General features: G+C 40.5%; 1 protein-coding gene across 4 annotated transcripts in view; it reads right to left on the minus strand.

The window, feature by feature from the left end:
* tenm3 (teneurin transmembrane protein 3) overlaps window positions 1-20,737 on the minus strand; it is a 132,856-nt gene extending 112,119 nt beyond the window's left edge. For 2 of the 4 annotated variants that reach the window (XM_055511951.1, XM_041071648.2), the window contains exons 1-2: window positions 20,083-20,737; window positions 15,024-15,087 (exon numbers count right to left, since the gene is read on the minus strand). The gene's annotated coding sequence lies outside the window, so the exon portion shown is untranslated. The remainder of the gene's footprint in view (window positions 1-15,023; window positions 15,088-20,082) is intronic. The other 2 variants (XM_055511956.1, XM_055511953.1) reach the window with 1 other exon arrangement.
* Between the last annotated feature and the right edge of the window lie 926 nt (window positions 20,738-21,663).

A 21,663-nucleotide genomic window follows, 5' to 3' on the forward strand; every position in this document is an offset into this window, starting at 1 on the left:
AGAGCAGGATTGGGGCTTTTATTTTGAAAGGATGTTGAGAAGCTGTGTGTGCTTAATAGCTAAAATATAAAATACTCTCATTAACTTGTCACAATTGTCCATTCAAAAGCATAAATAGTCCTATTAAAGCTAAAAGTTGGGTTGGTGCTTTTATTTTGAAAGATTCAGAGGAAGTGTGTGATTAAATAATAAAAAATCAAACAGTGTAATAAAGTAATCAATAATATGCATAGAGCTGAGTAAAAACTGTGTCTGTAGTGACGAGTTAAAGACAGAAGTTCTATCTTTAAAAAGCGCGCCCACGCACTCTAGCTCACATAATACACACTAATGGAAAAGCTGAGAAACAAACCAGTTGAAAGCAGAAATATTGCTATATTATAACTAATTAAATGTTTGTAATTAATCAGTTGAAACATTACTTAAACGAGCTAATGAGTTGAATGTATAGCTGATTGGATCTGCAAAACAAAAGGTGCAAGCCAAGGACTGAAGCCATTGAACCACAGTATATACTGTAGTTGAAAGAGGACTCACTGTAGCTGAAGAGCTGTCTCCACATGGAGAGAGATGTATGTGTGAATATAACATATTTATTAGTTCAATAAACGACTTAAGAGTTGCAACAGTCCCAAAACGGTGGACCTAAAGCAAATGAGAATGTTTTATTAAAAATCATGCATCATTCATTGCAGTTTCAATTTTAACATATTGTAGTGGCTCACAGCAGTTAGTCCCGCCCTGAGTCGCTAAGGCTTATGGGTAAAACAACCGTTTTTGTGTTTAAAGTCTTATAGTTAAAGTTAGGATTCCAAAAATGTTATAACTTTGATGAAATTAAATATAGCATCTTGTTCATTTATGGTTGTAATGTGTTCTTTTTGTTTTTGTTCTTTTTTGTGTGGTATACCGTGAGTGAGGGGATTGTGTGTGGGAGTAACCATCAATGAGCAGTGCTTTGATGGGTGTGTGAGAAGTAAGGGGTGCTTGCTTTCTACAAAGGAAGTGCACCAAGCGGTGCTGTTTTTTTGTGTCTCATTGCGTGCACAGTCTAATCTGAGCAGCTGAAACACAAATGATATCGGCTGTAGATAAGTACAGGATTTGATCAGGCATTCAGTTAATTGGCCTCTAAAATAGTTTATTGTTGGTTACTGAAGTCTTCACCTAAGCCAACTGTGCACAGATCATTAAAGAATGAAAATCCATTGTAATTAAACACAAAGATTAGTCTCTTATGTCAACATGAAGAGCCTAATCAAATAATTGTTCATCATTAAGGGTCACTTCTATTAACACCACGTTCTGTTATGGTGCATTACCCACAATGCATAGTGCTATAAATTGTATATATAGTTGAATGCTGTAATGTTGACTTAATTCCTTAAAAACACCCCCTTAACTATTTGACAGACCAGGTAGTTTAAAAAAAGCTTAATGTCTACACCTACTCTTATGGGGAATCAACAATGCAATGAACTCATCAATAATATGCATAGAGCTGCTATGAGCATTAGGAGTTTGATTTGTAAGTCAAAGTGCTACTGAGATCAATCCCTTATCTGCTGCAGCTGCGCCGTTGCCATGGAACAGGCAGGAACCTCCACTGATCAGCACAAAGAGCTGGAGTGAGGCTGATTTCCATCCCAGCTTAACAGGCTTGTTACACCAAAACCACAAAGATTATCACAAAAATAACTTCACTCTATGAATCCCAAGGCTTCAATGAGCACCTGGTGTGCGTTTTATGCTTGAGGATTGAAAATTGTGGCCGCAGTCGCGATTTAAAAATGTCTGTCCCTCTGTGATTTTACCCAGAAGTCAGAGAGTATTTTCCATTGGAGTAAATGGGAGGATTTTTGGAACTCTCTGTGCTTTGAGGCAGATACAGACTAAAGTGTAGTTTTGATGGCTTAGCCAGGCACATCATTGGTAAGAAGACAAGTATGACTACAAACAAGTGAAGAAAATGCGTTGATAGAGTGAAAACTGTGGCTGTAGTGACGAGTTAAAGAGAAAAGTTCTGGCGTAAGAAAGCGTCTCTCTACACTCTAGCTGTGGCATCCCCCACTCAATTAAAGCCAACACACACTAATGGAAAAGCTGAGAATTCCTCAAAAACCACCCTATGCTTAAACTGCTATAACTCAGAATCTGTTAAAGATATCAAAATGCTAAACAAGACATTAATAGTTGAATAGTTGAAGATTGTTTTGTAGTTTAAATGGTGTCTGTAGCTTAAAGTGTGTTGAAGTAGTTAAAGCTGAAAGTAGACAAAGCTGAAGAGGATTTGAAATGCTTCTTCCATTCATTTCAATGGGGAAAAAAAGTTGAAAAAAGTTTAATAACTTGAAAATATAAAACATATGAATGAGAAAAATAATAGCACACTTCCCCTTAAAAAGCTGAACATTTTGATATTGGAATAGTTTCTGTAGCTCAAACGATGCGGGAGTAGTTAGGTGCGGAAAAACGTACGGAAGAACTAAAGAAAAAAAACTAGATAAAGCATTTCCATAAGCATTTCCAATGCACAGTGAATGCTTCCATGCTGAATGTTTCGCTAAAGAATTGCTGGAAATAGCTAAAAATTTTAAAACATATGAAAGTAGTTTAAACACAATGTATAGACAAATGTGTCTGAACAGAACTAAGTGTTGTTTAAACAGTTAAATATTTTCAGAAGAAGCTGAAGCAGTTGAATTTCAAATTAAGGATAGTTCAAAGAGATCTGTTGAAATTTAAGAAACGCTAAAATGAAGAAAGTATGAAAAGGATTGCTGAACCTGTTGAGACATAGTTGAATGTATCAAAATAGGTAAATGGAGTCTGAGAGCTGAAAGAATAGTTGACTGCTGTGGAAGCATTTAAAACAGCTGACAGTAGCTGCAGAAGAAGTAGCTGAAATTTAGATTTGGATAAGTTGGAGCATTTGATGACGCATTTGCAGGGAATTGCTAAAATTTATAACTCAATATATCTGAAAGAAAACAATATAGTTATATTAAGAAGTGAACACGTAAACAAGCCTTACTATACTGTAAAATATTCTAATTACCTATTTGTAAATAATCAGTTGAAACATTACTGAAACTAGCCGATGAGTTGAATGTATAGCTGATCAGATTTGCTAAGAAGTTACAGAGCTGAATGTGAACAAATAAAATAAAAGCAGTTTGATTTCACTAAAAAGTGTTTTACACATGACAACAGTGCTGTAAAGCTTTTTTCTGAAGACTTGCTCCAGCCAGGTTTCAAACCAGGAATCTCTGCATTTGGGTGCTGCTGTCTTGCCACTGGGCCAAACTAGCTGCCTGACACACATCCAAGAGTGGCTATATAAATCCTACTCTGAACTGAAACTGAACATTCTAAAAATTCTTCATTGATGATATAGATTACTAATATAGTGATACATTAAGGATATAACTCACTTTATCTGGGAAATAGAGATATTTGAACAATAAAGTGATTGCATATACATGCCCCAGACAGGAATCGAACGTACGGAAAAACGTACGGAAGAACAAATATAATAATAATAATAAAGATGCTGGAAGCATTCACTGTGATAAACACTCCATGCCCCAACACAGGCTGGGGGAGAACATGAAGGCAGGCTGAAGGGAAGGCACAGGTGTGGGGAATTGTCCTGATTCCTGAAGGAAGGAGGAAGTGGTTGTGGTCCAGAGCAGAAGCGTGGCGTGGTGAGGGAGACTATCTGGCACGGCCAGCCCAGGGACAGACAGTTAAATTACAAAATCTAAGTTAGGTCCTCAGCTCTGCACTCAAAAGTGCAGTAAACAACAACAAAACCCACATGAAGCAACTGGGAGAGAAAAGGAGACATGGGAGAAGAAATAGAACCTGAAGAGTGGTTAAATAAAACACATGCATGTAGAAAAGCCAGAGACCAGAGGGGCCTGTCTCCAGTATGACATTGAGCTGATCAAATTTGAGGAAGGAAATTGTTTGATAAATAAATCACTGCCTCCACCTACAGTGTTCCTCATTAGCACACAAGCTTTGATTCCGTCCTGTCAGCAGCCAAGTCTGGTCTGTGAAGTTAAACAAGCCTCTCAACTTATGAACATTCTCCAAACTAAACTGGTAACTCTGTTTTAAATGTGAAGTATTGGAAAACAAATACATTTTTATACAGATTTTAGCAAGACAATTTAAAAAATGTGTATTGTTAAAAAATATACTCAGCGGTCTTTTATTCTACCATGCTTTGGCTGTACTAAGTTTATTTTACATTTAGATTTGAGGTATGGACTGGCACGGCTCTGCAGCGCCGGTGCTGACAGAATGGGGTCTCAGAGCTGCAAGCAACATCAAATTGTCAAGGTGCTTTACTATTGTGATTTGATAAAGGTGGCGGCTGAGTGAGGAATAATGACAGATGATGGGTGTTGGTGTGTAGGTATGAGGATTGTGTCAAATGGTCCTAAAAATGTCATGTTGGAAAAACTATAGGATGAAGATGTGACATGACAAACTTGAGACACACATCTGAACGACACCTGTGACTTTCCTGAAAAACTATAAGCAGAGTTGTAAGTTCATGTTCTCCCACATTTATCTGGTCACATCTAATGCATTAACATTTGTTAGTAAACCTGTTTTCACCCTTTTCAAGATTCAAAATTCAAAAAACTTTATTAATCCAAGAAATTATTTGTAGGGGGTGGGAGGTGTTGCCTAGGATAGAGAGGAGTTTGACCAGCATCCTCCTCTCAGCTACAGCTTGTAGGGGGTCCAGCTCCACCCCCAGAACAGAACCAGCCCTCCTGATCAGTTTGTTCTGTCTGTTACTGTCTGCTACATTCATGCTGCTGCCCCACAGACCACAGCGTAAAACACTGGACCCACAGACTCATAGAACATCCTCAGCATGGAGCTGCAGATGTTAAAGGACCTGAGCCTCCTCAGGAAGTACATTCTGCTCTGAGCCTTCTTTTACACAGCTGAGGAGTTCTTTTTCCAGTCCAGTTTATCGTCCAGGTACACTCCCAAGTATTTGTACTCGGTCACTACCTCCACCTCTTAATTTTTAATTGTGAGAGGGATGACAGCACTCCCAGATTTCCTAAAGTCAATTACCAGCTCCTTAGTTTTACTGATGTTCAATTGGAGGTGGTTCTGTCCACATCAGTCCACAAAGCTGTCCACCACTTCCTGGTACTCTGTGATGTCACCACCCTGGATTCGTCCTACAATTGCAGAGTCATCAGAGGACGTCTGGATATGAAAGGACTCTAAGTTGTACCTGAAATCTGAGGTGTACAGGGTGAAGAGGAAGAGAGACTGGACTGTCCCCTGTGGAGCTCCTGTGCTGCAGAGCACAATGTCAGACACACGGTTCTGCAGGTGGACGTACTGGGGGCGTTTGGTGAGGTAGTCCATCATTCATGAGATTGGGGGGGCTGCATGTAATTTCTGGTTCAACTGACCTGGGGAACAGTTTTTCACAGAGCCTGCCACAGCCTGAGCTTTTCTATGGATAATGTTCTTTATGTTTCAAACAACAGAGAAAAAAAGTGAAGTTGTTGATAAACAAGTAACCATGATGCCTGTAGAAGGTATCAATAATGCCGGGCATGTTTATCTCTGTTCAATGGCAAGTGGACCAATAATTTATTCTTTAGATCTGTGAGTGGGAGTCAAACAAAATACTTGCATTACTATATGCTTTCAGATACGGTAACTGACTTGTGAGCTATCTGCATTAAATAATGTCTTGCGCAAAATATGACAGATGTTTCAATTTAAGTTTTCAATCTGTAAAAGACTGACCTTTTTAAATGTTTATTAAATTCATGGTTGTTTCAACTGTTGCACCAAATTCAGGGGTGACATCACTGACAGACATCTACTTTTTTACATATAAGAATTATAATAATAATACCAACGATATCAAGCTGGTATTTAGTTGTCAGCATTGTGACACATCGCTGTCATGGCATGATCCCTTCACACCTCTCTGAGTTTGTACATGTACAGTAGCTCAGTAAGTCGCTGACCTCACCAATGACCTTGTCGCTGGACAACATCAAATCACCAAAGCTTGATTCCAACTAGAGTAAAAATTATATAAAATATGAATAAACAAAATTGTAACTGCTTTCTATTTATTTATTTATTATTTTTGTTAAAACCTCCAAACAGCATTGAGTCATTTTATCCATCTTCACTACAAGCTGCATCTTTCAGAATCATATTTCATACATGTTTCTGTGTGCAGGTCGTCTTATTTACTCTGTCAAGGAAATGGAATAACATTCAGCTCAGGAGGATTGGCTAAGACACACATGCATGCACACACGCACACACAAAACACACTAACACACTTGCCCATCCTGTTGCTTATTTTTCAGAATGTTGAAGGAAGCTATTTGATGTTGTTTATGCTGCTTTTCTTGGCACCTAATAATTTGACAAATCTGTCTTGTCTGGCATATTTGACATCACTTCCTGCTGCTCTATTCAGTATCTAAGGACTCATCATTGGTTGATTCACTGTGTCATGTCTGTGATTTTTATCTATTTCTAACTATAGTGTAACATACCGTACGGGCACTGTATTGCACCAAACAGTTATTTAACTGCTGTGTAACAGGATTGTTGAGATAATTTCTCATTGTAGATTTTACATTGAGAAAAACAAAAATATTCCCAATCCTGACATTCTACATCACTCAACCACATGATGTATAAAATGATCAAATCCTGATGTCCAAATCCTTCAGGATCAGCTGTATAGAATACAGACATACTGTACATGAAGCAAAAAGAGTCATGAACGAGCCAGGGTACTCAGTAAGTACTTCCTAAAGTAATTGTATGGAACATATTATAGCCAGCGTGTAAAGGAGACATTAAGAGCTACTTTATAGCATCTTGTTTACAGCACAGCTGGTTGTAGGAATTTAGAGTATGATTATTATAAAGTTCTGAATAGTTTGAGAGTTGATGATCAATCAAATAGAAAGAAGAAACAAACCTAAACATGCCCTGCACACAATCAAAGCTAGTGGTGGCAATGATAGGCAACATGTTTTTGATATAATGAGATGATATGAAACGTATCATCTATTCAATCAAAGAGTACAGTTATAATTATGTCATTTAAGCTTGAAATTACTACTGTGTCTTATATTATCTGTAATATATGCAAGTACATAATACAGAAAAAGAATAACAACTAAGGAAGAAAAGCAACTTACAAACAGCTAATACAGTAGGATCAGAGTTTATGCAAATCTGGACCATAATTAGAACCAGATGAATCAAGTTACAGTATGAAGAAACGTTTGTGGTCATACTCAAGAAAAAACTCATCACTTTTTGTAACTTACTGTGTTAACATTACCTGTGTGAACACACACATGCGCGCACGCACCCAAGCTAAGATGGTAAATGTGAATGGCTCAGTGACAGCTCACAATGCACTCATACCCCTTACTTAATGAGAGATGGATGGAAAAGAACCAGCGACCACAGTCTCCTACAGTACAAGGAAGTATGGTGCAATACATACTAGTCAAATGCAGAAAACTTTAATCCTACCGTAACTCCGGTCACAGCATAGGTGAGATTTCCATGTATCTAAGTAACCAAGGTTCTAATTGGCTTTTTTGCAAGGTTGCAGGAAAAAGACGGAAGGATCAGACACGCACTTATCTACAAAAATCAGAAGATGCAGAGATGCTGCCTCATTTTTAAATCACATCCATCCCAAAGTCATTCAATGAATGAGGGAAGGGGACTGAATAAAATATAAGGAGAAGCAGGTAAACCTGAGCATAATACTCAGGAATTTTGTCTGACTGCTCAAACAGTTGAGGGTGACTATGAACACAACATCCAGGAGCTCTACTTTATAAATGTTTTTTCTACCGTGTAGAACATGTGATGAGGAAAAATGAAAAGTGTGAAATCTTTCAATTTGAGACCATAGATACCTTTGATTTGTTAAAATATTATGGCTCATGTGGCAGCTTGAAACATACATTAATAGACAGTACTCTAGAAGTTATTCCTACATTTACAATTAGACCATTTAAAAATATTTTTACACCCTCACTCGCTTTTCGTCTCCTTTTTAAACCCTCACCTGCCTTTTTCTCCATGACAACAGCGCAGCTGCAGCTTTGAGTGACAGGTCAAACTCCTGATGCTCAGTGTAGCAGCTCTGTGCATATTACTGATTAGTTCATTACATTGTTTGAATGTTTAGTAATTAATCAGACACTTACTCTGAATCCTTTCAAAATAAAAGCACCAATCCAAATCTTTACCTTTTTAATAGCAGTATTTTTGCTTTTGAATGGGTAATTGTGACTAGTCAAAGAGACTATTCTACAGTTAAGCTATTAAGCCCAGACCCTCCTCCAAATCCTTTCAAAATAAAAGCAGCAATCCAGATCTTTCACTAAAAAGACAATATTTCTGCTTTCACCTGGTTTATTATGAGTAGTTAATGTGTTACGGACTCGCCCCGTCGATTCGGGATTTGACTGGGGACTGGGGACGGGAGAGGAGATGCCATGAAGGCGCAGAAGTGGACAAACACCCGCTCTGAGCGGGGAAGCTACTGCTCTCACTGAGCCGGGAGGAATTAACAGCACGCCACCTTACAGCTGCAAACCCGTCGCGCTATTAAAATACTCGGTTCTCTAACAGACCGATACGCGCACCTGGCCGCACCCGCTGGCCAGATCGAAGGAGAACAGGAGAGACCCCAAATGCACGACCCAGACACAAAATTAACTGTTAACATAAAACGGTTTATTCCACACAAACATAAATTTGCTGCAAGGGCAGGACAGGACTTGTTCAAACACAAAAGGCAAGAACAAAAAATCACTGTGATGCAGGAAAGCGCTACTAAAAACCTAAAACGCTCCGTGACACTACAGCAAAAATCCTAAACTGGAAAAACAAGACATTCACAAAACAAGACAATTAAGAACTAATTACTGCACAATCTAACGCCGGCTAACTAAATACGCTCCGTTGCAAACGGGCAAAACTAACCTAAACATGGATCCTGAAGACACCAGACACTCACAACCTCACAGGGAACAACAGGACAGGACATCGAAAAAAACTCAAACTTCACTGCAACAAAACTCCTCTTTAACTCACGTAACTTGTGTAGCTTCCAAGCTACAACCCCATACACACCAACACAGGTAAAACAAAAGACAGCCCTTAAATACAGACAGGTGGAGCATTTAATCACTGCAACCAGGAAATGAACTCAGGAGATGACCCACACCAAAAACCCAGCAGCGCCTCTATCGGGACTAAGCTTCCTTCTATTGAACACCTGTACCGGGCCAGACTTAGAAACGGGCTGTCAGCATCACTGCTGACCCCACACACCCTGCACACAAACTATTTAAACTCCTCCCCTCCGGCAGATGTCACAGAGCCATAGCTAACAGAACCACCAGACAGAGAATCAGCTTCTTCCCCCAGGCTGTTTCTGAGCTGAACTCTACCGGTCACACAACACAATGACTCAATGACTCTTTACAGACACAAACATAAATGTGCAATAATCAACAAATGTGATATAGTGAGCTGCAGTTTATATTCTTTATTTGTTCGTTTTGTAAATAACTTTAATTAAAATTGTAAATAATTTTCTTTAATTTTACTAAAGCTGATTCTGATTCTGTTCAAATCGTTCAACGCCTCAGAAGGGGGAATCAGTCCTTCACCAACTCAGTGGAGTTTTCAGTGGAGGTGGGGAGCTGTTGACCTCAACTGGGGATGTTATCGGACTGCCGAAGGAGTACTTTGAGGATCTCCTCAACCCCTTCGACTCGACTTCTGCTGAAAAAGCGGGCAGGTGACTCAGAGTTGTATTTGCCCATCACTCAGGCTAAAGTCACTGAGGTAGTTTATAAGCTCCTTGGCAGCAGGGCAGCGGGGGTGGATGAGATCCATCCTGAGTACCTCAAGTCTCTGGATGTTGTGGGGCTGTCTTGGGTGACACGCCTCTGCAACATCACGTGGACGAGGGGGACAGTTTCTCTAGACTGGACAACCGGGGTGGTTGTCTCACAAAAAGGGGGTACTGGAGAGGAATTCGGACAATAGTCAAACCTCAAATACAGGAGGAACAATGTGGCTTTCGGCCTGGTCATGGAACGCTGGACCAGCTTTATACCCACAGCAGGTGCAGGGTTCGTGGGGGTTTGCCCAACCGGTCTACATTTGTTTTGTGGACTTGGAGAAGGCATTTGACCATGTCCCTCGTGGCATCCTGTGGGGGGTGGTCCGCGAGTATGGAGTCCAAGGCTCTTTGCTAAGCCTGTTCTGTATCTGTACAACCGGAGCAGGAGCTTGGTTCGCATTGCTGGCAGTCAGACCTGTTCCCGGTGCATGTTGGACTTCGGCAGGCCTGCCCTTTGTCACCGGTTCTGTTCATTATTTTTGCACAGCCTAGAAACTCTATGAGAAACACTATGAGTTTCTAGGAGCAGGTTCTGGTTCGGATGCCTCCTGGACGCCTCCCTGGGGAGGTGTTCCGGGCATGCGCCACCGGTAGGAAGCCCTGGGGAAGACCCAGGACAGGCTGAAGAGACTATGTCCCTCAGCTGGCCTGGGAACGCCTTGGGGTCCCACTGGAGGAGCTGAAGGAAGTGTCCGAGGAGAGGGAAGTGTGGAACTCTTTGCTCAGACTGCTGCGACCGCGACCCGGCCCCGGATAAGCGATTGAAAATGGATGGATGGATGGGTTTTGCCTGGTTAAATTAGACTACTTAATGGGTCTACTTTATATTTTAGTAATATTACCTGCACGTTTCGTCCATATCCTTTCAAAATAAGACCTCCAAATCCTTAGCTAAAAATAGCAGTATTTGTGCCTTTCAATGGTTTATTATGACTGGTTAAGACTCTTACTTTTTTCTCTGCAGCTACTTTTTGTTTTTGTTACATTTACGTATATTGTGCCTTCCTGTATTTTCAGCAGTTCTTTCAATTTCAATTTCAGCAAATCAACTGTCCTCAATTTGAAATTCAACTGCTTCAGCTTCTTCTGCACGTTGAGCTCTGTTTAAACAACTCATTCTCTTCAAATACATTCATCTGTTCTTTACATGCTTCAACTATTTTCAGCTGTCTTAAGTGTTTTAGCTACTTTCAGCAATTCCCCAGGAATAGATTCAGCATGGCAGCATTCACTGTGCATTTTCCTATGGAAATGCTTTATCTAGTAATTATTAATACTGTCCTTTTGAGAATATTAGATACCTTTCTGCAATGTTCAGCAATGTCCTTCAACAGCAACTGGATCTGTGATCTCTTAACCTGTTCGTACAGTCCAAAATGTCCCAAGGATCTAAAGTTCTGGCATTTGAGTTGCCTCTAAAATATTCGTACAGTATACAACTTTGCAGCTCATGTTTCTTACCAATAAGTTCACCAATACTGTAAGAACCACTTTGGTCTTCCAGAGGAAACCCACTCTGTAGCTGGTGTCACAACAAAACAGCGGCAAAGCGACTCACAAAGGGGTTGCTACAAACACCCAGGCTGATCTACACAACAGCAGGGTATTTAAACATGGAGAGAGAGTCATGTTTTATGATATATTGTGTGCGTGTGTCAGGTGTGATAGAAGACATCACAGCTACACATGTAACCTACACATGTAGCGTGTAGCCTTTAAAAATAATAAGAGGAAATGACTTACATAAAGAAAAGGAGGTGAATAGTGAAATGCTTTCAGGACTGCTTCAATGAGTGGGAGTGTTTTTAGTAATGTTGGGAATAGGAGCCAGTAACCAGTGCTGGAGTGTGTTAAGGAATCGTACTTGTGAGGATTCTAATGGTGGATGTGCATATGTGTGAATGACTGAGGAGCCGGCTTTACAGTTGAGGGGGGCTGGTTCTGGCTGTGTCACCTCTGATGCTCTGCCCTCAGACCTTTTGGGCCTGTTCCTGTCTGGGCCTGTGTTTGGGGGCAGGGTAACTAACCTCATTGACCTTATTGCCCCAACCATTGCTTTCATCCACACACAGGCTGCTTATAAATGCCCCTCAGGTTTCACTGCGTTTGGCTGCCTCTACAGGGGGCCTGTGTGTGCCTGTATTCATGTGTGGATAGGTCTGTGGGAGTCTACGTGGGTTTGGGATGGTTTGTATGGGGGGTGCAAGTGTCTGTGTACGTGATACAGCTGTTTGTGGTCCATGCTCAGCTCGGGTACAAGGTTCTGCTTCTGTTGCTTTGTCCCTGTGAAGGCAGCAGACTAGGGGAGATGCTGGGACACTGCCCAGGGCTCGGTGGGCTTAGGCCCATGTGATTGAGCCTCCCGTGGGAGGGAGCGCTTCTCCAGGTTGGGCCGGCGCCTGCCAGGCTTATACTTCGGCTTTTGGCCTGTGGCGAGTTCATGCATAGGCACAAATATCACCTGTGTGATGGAGGATGTTGTGTTGTTGTGTGTAGTGCATGCTGCATCTGAGCCACTTGATATCATCTCCCCTCCTTTCCTAAGGCCGACAATTACTGGCTCATAGTTGTTCATATTAAAAATATCCACAGGTCATTGTTAAGAGGTTGCTCATTAGATACATACTCTTTCTGAAAAAGGCTCAGTACATAAAAAAGAGTGAAACAGTATAGAGTCCTTAATCTAGAAGTGCCTATATTAATACTTATCATGCCGATGTGATTCCCCCTTTGATTAAAAATATCAGGGAAACATTTTTAATCACTGGGAATGTTTTAATTTAATTTTATCTAAATGTACTGTATTTATCGAACAGTGGGGAAATTGGTTCTTTGCATTTAACTAGAGAGGGCAGGCAGCCACACACTGAGCCCCGCGAGCTAGCTGTTTGAACCTGCGCCTCCTACATCCCCCTTACATCCCACAGAGCCACCGGGCTGCCTCCCATTCCACTTGCTAATTAGGATCGAGATATCACAGACTGCAGTCTTCGAAATATGACTGTCACTTCTACCTGAGATATTAGATCCAGCCAATGCCTGGGTGATAACCTTGTGTGTGTCCGCTCCCTGTCACTATCCCAGGCGCCTGAGATCTGAAGGAAAGCATTTGGTTTCAGCCTCTGGCCACACGTACATATGCATGCACACACACACACTAGCCAGGAAGCAGGAGAGTGTGAGCCCTGAGTCAATGATAGACTGCTCCACCACACACACACACACAACACACACACACAGAAACAGCGTCAGATACAGTCACTGTGCAGACACTAAAAAGGTTGTCCAGCAGTTATGTTACACGTGTTACTGTACATTATGTTAGACATTGTCCATTCTCCAAAAACAATTTTACTGTGAGACGTTAAATATCATAATGGGTTACAGCAAAATTTTTAAATATTTTTCGGCCAACACATCTACTGTAAATACTTATATAGCTGATTCATGGTTGTGCTGTGTAAATAGTTGTTCAGCAACATAATTGTTCCTGATGGCTGCGGACATCACCGGGCAGTCGCTCAAGAAGAGTTGCATTTGGGCAGGACACTGAACCCCAGCCACCCCCGGTGACTGAATGTTTGAATAGGGGAATGAGACACAGCGTTAAAGTTCTAGGTCCAACTTGCGAACATTATCTGACCTCAGCCTGGGGTATCTATCATTTTATCATGACTCAGCATGTTTATGTGCTTTAAATCCTTATAAATCGTTTTGTCTTCAAGGTCATCATGTCAAACAGAAACCAACAAACCAGCCTCCATCTTTTAAGCTTTTTCACATCAGCTCCCTAATCAGCAGCTTTTAATTTGAAGACTTGGACATGACTTCTTTTAAAAACAGCTCTTTGTAATTTGACGTGCTCCGTTTCTACTGAGGTGAATGACGGAGGTGCAGAGACAGGACGGGAAACCCTCAGGCATTAGAACGTCTTTAAGGTTTGGAATAATTTGGAGTGTGAATTTGAGTGAATCTGAATATTTCATAATGCTGCATTTAACCTGCTACCTCAGCTCCACCTGTATTTACTATTTCACTTGTAATACAGCTCCATATTATACGGATGGAACAGCCCAACAATGCTGCTATGAACATTCAAGTGCATCGTACTTTACGAGAGAGAAAAAAGGACTGTTCACGCCATCACCCTGTTCCGAATTACCACTGATTGTCTTTGGACAGAGTGAACCTTCACCTTTAACTGTTCAGACCATATTACAGCCAGATGTAGTAGGACATCGTATATCAACACATACGTTCTGTCTAATTCAGAATGTATGTGTGCTTCATCTGAACAAACCTCTTCTGTCTATCTATGCGCTGAGACTCTGTGGAAGTCGTGTCATGTCAGCTGCTCTTTGTTCTTGCCCAAGTCCAACTGTTCTTGTGGCTCAGAACAGCTTTGTACAAGAGCACATGGGGCTTGTCCCGAATCACATTACACAGACTGTCTTTTCTCGTGTCCAAAATCAGTGCACAATGGGCATAGAGGGGTAGAGACTGAATAAGGGGAGGGAGCAGCGTCGAGCACAACACCTGCAGTGACATACCAAACTGTGAGCTCTAATGGTTTCACCAACACAAACAAATAGAAGCTGATTGTCGCAGGGTCAGGCCGCTGCGGCATCGTGCTGATCACTGCTCTATCAATAGACCAGGATACGTGGAAGCGGAGGCTACGCGATCACTGGCCCCTGGAGGGAACTCAGAGTACTCTTAAAGTTCTTAGAGGTTCTAGCAGCTTGGTCAGTCCTACTGTAAGTACTTTATGGCTTGAGATACAAAATGCTCAAACCCGCATCTTCTAAAACACTTTAACTGAACTTAACTGAGCCATTTAACTGAACTTTTTGGAGTACAGTCTATATGGATAATATGATGACTGCAAAGTAAAACAGCAACACTGTGCCTCACACACACACACACACACACACACACACACACACACACACACACACACACACACACACACACACACACACACACACACACACACACACACACAACCATTACAACACACAACATAAAGTGCTACACTTTCCATATGTACCTGTGTTTGCAGGTGTGATCTTGACGCACCAGTTTTCTTCAAGACTGGACAGCAGCAAACGGCACTAAGAGAGACGAGCAAAGGTTCTGATTGAAACTGCAGGAAATGAAACAAAATTAGAAATATTTTATATTTATTAGCTGCTGCCATATTGTAAACGTACGTTTAGAATATTCCTTGAGCGTTTGACTTGAGCTCATCTCAAACCTGTTATCCTTCTTTATTTTTCTGCCTTACTCTACTCTATAATTTACTAAAAGATTATATTCACTGTCTTATTGGTGGCGCACAGTCAAACAACACATTTCCACTACAACTACAACTACAATGCAGACATGTCTATGTACTTATAAATATCATCCACCGTAAACAAAGAAATGAAAGGAAAATATGTCTGTGCATGGTTAACCAGCCCAGAGTAGCTTCAGTTTTAGTTTTAGTTTCCAGTACAAACCTAAAATAAAGCTACTGTATTTTTATATATTTTGTATCTTATTTTGTAAAATGCCATTAATTTTTTTGATACACCTCGTATTGACCTTATAATTGTTTTTTTTTTAACAGGAGACGTTCATATGTGAACAAAACAACAACCTTGTGACCAGTGAATGACTGATGACTAATACAGCAGTGAAAACAGGATTTCACATATACACTACAGTTAAATAATTAAAACGTTTACAGGCAGAACATTTTACAAACAATGGTGAATAATAAAAAATATATTATTACAGTAGGATACTGGCTGCATTTGAAGGGGGTAATGATAAACATCTCTTTGGTGGCAGTGACAATTTAACACACACACTGTTAGAGTTCTTAGAGATTCTAACAGCTGGGTCAGCCCCAAGTACTTTATGGCTTGAGATGCAAAATGCTCAAACCTCCTAAAACACTTAATTTAACTGAATTTTTGGAGTACAGTCTATATGGATAATATGATGACTGCAAAGTAAAACAGCAACACTGTGCCTCTCACACACACACACACACACACACACACACACACACACACACACACACACACACACACACACACACACACACACACAAGGAGCGGGTATCAATAAGGTTGAAAAGAACATTTGCCATTTACATTTGCTGTTTACTCTCCAGTGTATTCCAATAGAGTAAGTATTAATAAGCATAACTCAGCTGCAGTCACATCTCCAACAATACATGTATCTGGGGGACATGGTTTCATCACTCGTCTTCCTGATGGTTGCAGGACAACATTCACACTCGCCTACAAGCAGCTGTACCTGCCTGCTTGTCTGAGGAAGCAGGTGTAATGCAGAGTCCAGGAATCCGACCCGAAGATGATAGTAGCTAACCACTATTTGTTAAATATGTCATGTACTTTTATTGGCACTTGCTCTGTGACCAACACCTTTTTTAGACAGAACAGACACGCTGTTACTCAAGAAACAGGAAATGTTTTTTTTTTGAATGTCGACCAGTATCTTGCTCTTATACACCAACCCTGCTGACGAGCCAACCAAGCTAAAGCTGCGCCTTCATACCAGCTGCCTGACCAACTCAACACTGCTGAGAATTAAATCTACGAACGTCTCCCAACACAGACGACATGCACCATGTATCATCCCTCTGTACACTGTGGAGCCAGCTGATACATTGCTAATGTTGCTTTACTCACAATGTTACTTAATCAGCATAAAGCATAAAGCCTGTAAAATAAAGTAGTAAAATAACAAACTACAGTGTACAATGACCATTGAACTACAGCATTCCAGCTTCAGGTATAAAACGTTACAGCGCAACTAAAATAATGTCAATGGCAAAAAATCACTACCGTCTTTCAAATGTGAAGCAAACTCAGGCCACACTCAGACACTTTCCTAATCATTACTATGCTGTTCTGCTGTCAAAAAAACATAATCAAAAAATGTAAAAAAATAACATATTTATGTACAGCTGGCAGCAAAACTGTCAACCACACATAAAGTCAAATGAAACAAATAGACTTTAACAGGCGATGCAATGTGTGTGTACATGTATAATGTAAACTAAGAGTCAGCCTTTGAAATATAAACACGTTACAAGGTTATTGTAAGTCTGAGACACTTAGCCCCCAACAGCCATGTTGTGTGTTGTGTGCTCATGGGACTGATGCTGGCAGGTACCTTCTAGTAGTGTGTGAACAAAATGTGATGTCTGCATCCTAGAAATCAGAGACTACAGATATACAAACTCAGTCACACAGACTGGGAGCATCATTTGGCCAATGTCAGTCAGAATGCATTCTGTATCAGATTGCAAAACAAATGTACACCAGCAGTGAGAGGAATTATTTGTGTGGTGAACAACCAACAGCAGGGTTTTACCTGAATACTTACAACTGGAAGAAAGAACACACAGAACAGGCTACACTGGTCTACAATGGTCTACACACACACGCACACGCACACACACACACACACACACACACACACACACACACACACACACACACACACACACACACACACACACACACACACAGGGGGAATCTGCAGTTTGGATGTCTGTTGCCATTGAGCATGTGTTACATTTTGCTAGTTGCAAAATGCACTGACACTGTGTTTTGCTCATATTTACTCACTTAATACCCCTGTAGTGCAACCAATTTTTTGTTCTTGACAACAGCTGGCAAAGTGACCAAATGATATGAAAAAGAAACACAAACGTTTCTATGCATCATGTCATGAAATTATGTACATGAATTCAAAATGACTAAAAACTTATATGATATGAGTTATTTATAAATCTTTAAAATGTGGTTTGTTCAGGGATGTTATTTGGTTTTATAAATTATCAAACCAAAGGACTAATATTGCTACAATGTGAAACAAAAAGGAGACAACATCTAGTTGGAAAGATGCAAGAATATTTATATATATTTGTATATAAAATGACAACATAATAATCAAATACCTAAAGTCAGTTAAATGTTGATGAACAATTCAGTGGAGTTAGTATGAATATGCACAGACAGAGATTGACTTTACTCCTTAATTGGTAAAATAAAAGTAGGTACTTATTTAAAATAGTTTAAAATAGTTTTTGGACCCCATAAATATCAGTTTTCCACAGCTAACTTAGTTCAGTCTAATGAGCAGAGCACTCGAATCAGGGTAACTTCATAATTAACGCCTGGCAAAACATTCGCTTATATGTTTATATGTGCAGGATTCTACAAAGTTATAAGAAAATTCATTTAAATAGATGGATGATGGAAAGAAACGTCCTGGTAAAAATCCAGAAGGCATCAAAGCTACAAACGCAGCTCTAAATGCGTCTGGCCACAAGCTTTTCTCAGCATCCCTACAGTTTGATAAATAATACAGTGTTTGCTTCAAAGACAAGCTGTAGGAATGAGAGGAAGAAGAATAAGAATAAGAAAGAAGAGCATGTATTCTGCTTTCTTCCCCCATTGTATAACGTGATTAAAATAATTTTGCAACTAATTTGGTTTATTGTTACTGGATTTAGTAACACGTGGATAAGCATTCACCTGTCAATACATAATTTCCTGTTGCATTGCTAAATATCAGTTTCACCTCCACTGAGGTCGCTGCCATCTGGGAAACGACTACTTTCAGTGTGTATGCAAACAGCACTCATAATTAGCGGTACCTGCCTCTTCAGCCACTTGACTCCAGTTCATAGTTCCGATTTAAACGAGCTGCTTTTTTACACAAACAATCGGTTATTTAGGCAATCGACTTAACTTGGAGTACTGTTTACAGCTCCGCAACCTCAAAAAATGTATATACGATTCACTGTGAAGTGTCCATCATATTCAGCAAACAGTTGCGTGCTCATGTTCGCTAAATAGTACAATAAAACATAATAACTGAAAGCCAATATTAACGGTAATAGGTGTCACTGTAGGACATGCTTGCTCTAAAAATCCAAAGCGGGACGTGACACAAGCAAGAAATACAAACACCTGACTAGATTTATGAATGAGTGATTTCGCACTTTATTATTATACTTTAAAGGACTCCAACACAAATATTTCTTATAACTAGAGTTTACAAATATTTGTTTTACATTTGAACTGACGGACTTCATTAACAGACCTAATAAAGTAGACGCTCTTCGCGCCTCTCTTGAAACGCGCTTCATGTCTGTACGTCACTTACAATAAAAATGGGGATACCAACTATGCACAAAAGTGGTTCATACCAAAACGTGTTCAGTGTATATTAATTAATACGCAACATTTGTAGGAACACGTATTTTAAAAACGCTTCAATTTCCGTTGTTAAGTTTAAGAAACGAAGGTTACTAATATACTTGTTAAGACATCTGTTAGGGAGAACTGGGAGACAGACACTTGCACCGACACTTATATACCCTGGTGACAAACAATATTTTACATCGAAATAGTTAAACTTTTTTTGCTCAAACCCAGTTTTCGTCCTCTGAGATTCCGCACACAGAACTGACACAATGAAGAATGAGGCGACTGTCCCATCTGATCTGCATGTGAGTCCATTTAGAACGAACCACAAACCACACCTTATATAGCAACACAGTCTAACTTCCAAAAAGTATATTACAGAATATTATAAGTTCAAATACGGTTTTCAGAGAGCCCGGCTGTGATCGGGGTCGTCTCGTTCAGATCACCCTGGCCTGGCAGTGAAAATGTAAAACTAACTGGCATTAGATACTTTTAGTTTCTCAGTGACTACGTCCTGCTCATTTTATTTGAATTTGCAATGGCTTAAATCCAAGCAAACCTATTGGAAAAGTTTCACTTGAAGCCACTGGACATGCGCTGTCACCAAATCGTGGCGCATGGATATGTTTAAACTTTCCAAACACCCAAGCTTCATATCGACATCTCTAACTACAAGGCATTATTTTTACTGAAGCTTTGAATGACAACTCTCGTGGATATGAAACAAAACGAACCACGGGATGCTTACACACACACACACACACACACACACACACACACACACACACACACACACACACACACACACACACACACACACACACACACCAAGTCCATCGTGTGTTTGTTTTTTCTGGGTTGTCCTACCTGTTCGTCCCCGTGTAGGTGGTGGCGATCTTTCTCTCCCAGTCTAACACAGCACTCATGTAGTTTTCCCACTAATTCCACAAAAAACGTCTACGACTTGATGGGTTCAATCTCAACGTTGCAAATAACAAAAAAATCAAAACCGTACTGCCGGCGCATTGTTCTTTCTATTTAAACTGTAAACGATTTCTTCCACATTGTTTTTTCTTCTGGAGTTTGTAAAAAGCGGAGCGGGGACGCTCGAGCGTGCCGGGTGGAGGACGTAAGGCGCGCGAGGCTGTTAGAATGCACACGGTGAAAAGAACCAAGTGCCGCCTATAACGACAAACTAATCAACTTGTCTGTTATTGTGAGGGACCAGCGACTGAACTGACGTGGAGTTAGTGGAGTCATAGCCTGACGTTTTACACCTAAAAGAAAAATTCTCTCGAAAATAAATCGTTCAGGTGGCGGAATTCCTTCCCCCTTGGATCACTGTCCTTGCTGTCGCGTGCGCGGCATAGAAAGTACCCTCTGTAGCACATTAACACTATAAAAGACAGATGGAGAGGACGCTCCGATAAAACAGAGGAACGACGCTCTCCTCCGGTAATGCTGCCCTCTGTAAGTGTAGGTCGGCGCGAGCTCATCTCCTCCCGGTAAGATACGACGAAACACCAAGCGAGGCAGAGGCTGAATGCTGGGGATCCCCTGCTGCGTCCAATCCTGACGTCTCTAGTGATGTGTCAGTGCGCGCGCAGGTAGCTTGGCGCGCGCTCGCCTCCGTATGTGCGCAGTTCGCGTACTGTATGATCAGTACGGGTGGCTGTTGTGGGGTTTGAAGGGGCAGCCGTGACTTTTAGGTTTTGATTCTGACAGGGAATGACAAGAAAGAGAAAGGGACGCAGGATTCAGATTAATGGAGTTTTTTTCCCATTACTCTGACACTCTACACTTACATGTACTCAGGTTCACGTCTAAATGACTGATGCATAGAAGTGGTGATCATTTACAGCTTCGACGTGTGTAACGTCAGACTAACACACTGTCAAGGAAGAGAGGCCTTCAATTAAACCTGCAACATTTTTTTCTAGCAGTTCCAACAACCTGGAGCTTATGTAGATCAGTGGAGCAGATGTAAAGATACATATTCATAGTTTTAATTCTAGGTATTTTAGTAGTAGCATGTTTTATAGTGCTGCACATATTTTGGAATAAATTGTAACCCTATTGCTAAAAAAACCTGAAGGTCACCATGCAATACCCCAATAAACGCGTCAGGATATTATATTAAAACTTCCACTGCTCAGCTATGCTCCTTAATTATTCCTTTTTAGGATGGAGTGTTGCAGCAGATACGCCAGAAAGATTCTGAACTGAAACAGTGTCGTTCACAAACCACACATCCCCTTAAAAACTGAGCTGTTACAGTTTTTAATAATTTAATATTTACATTCGGAAGCCTATAATTAAACTTTATGTGCTGTGTGTCAGCAAAAGTTATATTAATAATATGTATTAATATGCAAGTCACTGTGAACATGTTTTCATATAAAACATACTGCACAGTCCTCAGTCTTCCAGTATTTCTGTAGTTTTTGT

This window comes from Betta splendens, chromosome 1, assembly GCF_900634795.4.
Source record: "Betta splendens chromosome 1, fBetSpl5.4, whole genome shotgun sequence".
Lineage (NCBI taxonomy): Eukaryota > Metazoa > Chordata > Actinopteri > Anabantiformes > Osphronemidae > Betta > Betta splendens.